Genomic DNA, 3,608 nt, shown 5'->3' on the forward strand with positions numbered 1-3,608 from the left:
TAACCTGCAGCGAGAAAGGAGGCCTGCAGAGGCCTAGAGAAGAGCGGCCAGTGGAGCCAGGGAGCTGACCGATGGCAGGCACAGACGAGGCTTCCTCACACTAAGGGCAGGTGGTAGCCAGGGGCCTCTCATCCCTAGGTACCCCCAGGAAGGGTCACACACAGCAGGCAGCTTTCACTTGGAGTTGCTGGTTTAATGAGGGCCATAGGACTGCCCAGAGGCATTAATTTTAAAGCCAAAAGGGACCATTGTGATTGTGAGGGGTTCCCCCTGTGGTGCCATCTGGAACTGGGGTATCACTGAGCTCTCTGACTCACCAGCCTGGGCTCCTTCTCCCACTATGCTGCTGGGACAAGCTGCAAAGCCCTCCAAGTTTGCACTTTCACCAGCACTCACACAGACAGGGACACATCCAGCTGCAGTACATGCAGGCTCTGACCAGCCACTGCATGCAGCAACAGTAGAGAGGCTACAGCCAAAATAGCAACCAGCTTCCCAGCCTAGGACCCCAGAGCAGTACCGTCCTGCCCTGGTCAAATCTGGCCAGTATATGGGTTTAATACCCGGCCCACCTCTCCCTCAATGTGAAGAGGATGATGCACACATGTGGTAACCAAGCTGAGATTTTCCCCAGACACCTCAGTCAAACACACACTGGTTTAGATTAAAGCATAAAATAAGTTTATTAACTACAAAAGATGGATTTTAAGTGATTATAAGTGATAGCAAACAGATCAAAGCAGATTACCTAGCAAATAAACAAAAACGCAAACTAAGCTTAACATACTGCATAGAGTGGATATGAATTAGTAGTTTCTCACCCTGATGGTACAAGCAGGCTGGCAGATTCTTAAGGCACAAGTTGCCTTTGCTTTGCAGCTTGGGTTTCCCAGGTTTTCATACACAGGCTAGCAATCCCTTTAGCCTGGTACCAGCACTTCCCACCAGTTCAGTCTTTGTTCCTCAGATGTTTCCAGCTGTCCTCTTGTGTGGGGAGTGAAGAACAACAGATGATGTCACTCCCTGCATTATGTAGCTTTAGCATATGACGGGAACCCTTTGTTCTCAAAACTACGTTTGTGGAAAAACACTGACATCCCAAGATGGAGTCCGGAATCATGTGGTCTGGTCACATGCCCTGGTAGAGTCATAGCAGCCTTCTCAGGAAGGCTCATCAGGTGGGGTATATGCTACTCCTAAAGCCTATTGTTTTCCCTAATGGCTCATTACCCTGAATAGGCCCTTCCCAACCAGCTATCTAGACTAAAAGCTTCTTGCCTAGTGGGCGTCACCCAGGTGTGACTACATTTGAAATACAGACACATAGTCAATATTCCTAACTTCAGATACAGAAATGATACATGCATGCAAATAGGATAATCATATTCAGCCAATCAAACTTTTCCAATGACCCCTTACATGACCCATTTTGTACAAAATGCATCATAATTATGCTATAATCATATCATAATAATATCACTATGAAGAATATGGGGTGCAGTGTCACACTGATCATCTAGTCTGACCTCTCACATTACACAGGCCAGAGAACAGTCCTGAAACAATTCCTGTTTGAACTGGAGCAGATAGTTTAGAAAAAACATCCAATCTTGATTTTAAAATGGTCAGTGATGGAGAAAAAACGGTTACCTACCTTTCGTAGCTGTTGTTCTTCGAGATGTGTTGCTCAAGTCCATTCCAAGTAGGTGTGTGCGCGCCACGTGCACACTCTTCGGAAGATTTTTCCCCTAGCAGCACCTGTTGGGTCAGCTGTGGAGCCCCCTGGAGTGGCATCCTTAGCCTCTAAGGATAGAACAAGAAGCAATGGGCTTAAACTGCAGCAAGGGAGGTCTAGGTTGGACATTAGGAAAAAGTTCCTAACTGTCAGGGTGGTTAAACACTGGAATAAATTGCCTAGGGAGGTTGTGGAATCTCCATCTCTGGAGATATTTAGAGTAGGTTAGATAAATGTCTATCAGGGATGGTCTAGACAGTATTTGGTCCTGCCATGCGGGCAGGGGACTGGACTCGATGACCTCTCGAGGTCCCTTCCAGTCCTAGAATCTATGAATCTATGAATCTATGATAGTGTATATAGGTCCCTGCCAACCAGCCGTCTCTTCAGTTCCTTCTTACCAGATACTCCGACAGAGGGGAGGCGGGTGGGCTTGGAATGGACGTGAGCAACACATCTCGAAGTACAAAAATTATGAAAGGTAGGTAACCGTTTTTTCTTCTTTGAGTGATTGCTCATGTTGATTTCAAGTAGGTGACTCCCAAGCAGGGCCGGTGCAACCTATTAGGCGACCTAGGCGGTCGCCTAGGGCACTAGCATTTGGGGGGGCGGCATTTTCTTCGGCGGCGATGCGGCAGCGACTGCGGCAGCCGGATCTTTGGCCGCCCCGGTCGGCGGCAGCATTTAGGCAGAGGGAGCTGGGGCAGGGGGGCGCGAGGAGGGCCGCCTGCAGCAAGTAAGGGGGGGGGGGGGGCACGCAGGGGAATTCCCCGCCCCAGCTCACCTCTGCTCCGCCTCCTCCCCTGAGTACGCCACCCCGTTCTGCTTCTCTCCCTCCCAGGCTTGCGGCGCCAAACAGCTGATTAGCACCACAAGCCTGGGAGGCGGGAGAAGTGGAGCAGCGACAGCATGCTCGGGGAGGAGGCGGAGCAGAGGTGAGCTGGGGTGGGGAGCTGCCGCACGGCTCCCTGGGCCGGGGGGGGGGGGGAGCTGCTGTGGGGGGGCGCCTCAGGGCGGAAGGGGGGTGGGGAGCTGCCGCGGGGGGGGGCGCCTCAGGGCAGAGGGGGGGTGGGGAGCTGTCGCGGGGGGGTGCCTCAGAGTGTGGGGGGCAGGGAGCTGCTGCAGGGCTCGGGGAGGGGGGAGGGCGCAAGGTTGAAGTTTCGCCTAGGGCGCGAAACATCCTTGCACCGAGGAGGGGTCAGAGTTCACCGAGTTACAGACTGTAGCACGGCTCTACCAAACACGGCATCGTGTCTAGCCTGCTGAGTTATGGCATAGTGCGACGTAAAGGTGTGAACAGACGACCATGTCACTGCCCTGCAGATGCCCTGGATAGGGACCTACGCCAGGAACGCTGCAGATGAAGCTTGCACTCTCGTGGAGTGTGCTGTTAACGCTGGGGCTGGTATCTTTGCTAGGTCATAGCACAACCTGATACAGGCTGTGATCCATGAAGAGATCCTTTGGGATGAGACAGGGAGACCTGTCATTCGCTGAGCAATCACAATGAAGAGCTGTCGACTTTCTAAACGGCTTTGTCCACTCAATGTAAAAAGCTAACGCCCATCTGACTTCCAGGGAACGGAGCGTGCGTTCCCTGTCATTAGCATGCGGCTTGGGGCAGAACACCAGCAGAAAGATGTCCTGATTCGCATGACATTGCGAAACTACCTTCGGGAGGAACCAGGGCTGGCTCTAGGATTTTTGCCGCCCAAAGCAAAAACAATTTTGGCCGCCCTCCCCCCCCCCCGTTTTTTAATTACCCCGGCCCCGCCTCAACTCCGCCCCTTCCCCAAATCCCCAGCCCTGCCTCCTCCCCCCAGGCTCTGAAGCCTAGGAGGGAGGGGGAGATCCCGAGCGGCCGCGGCACGCG

This window comes from Terrapene carolina, unplaced genomic scaffold (assembly GCF_002925995.2).
Source record: "Terrapene carolina triunguis isolate 2854851 unplaced genomic scaffold, T_m_triunguis-2.0 Scaffold233, whole genome shotgun sequence".
NCBI classification, from domain to species: Eukaryota; Metazoa; Chordata; order Testudines; family Emydidae; genus Terrapene; species Terrapene triunguis.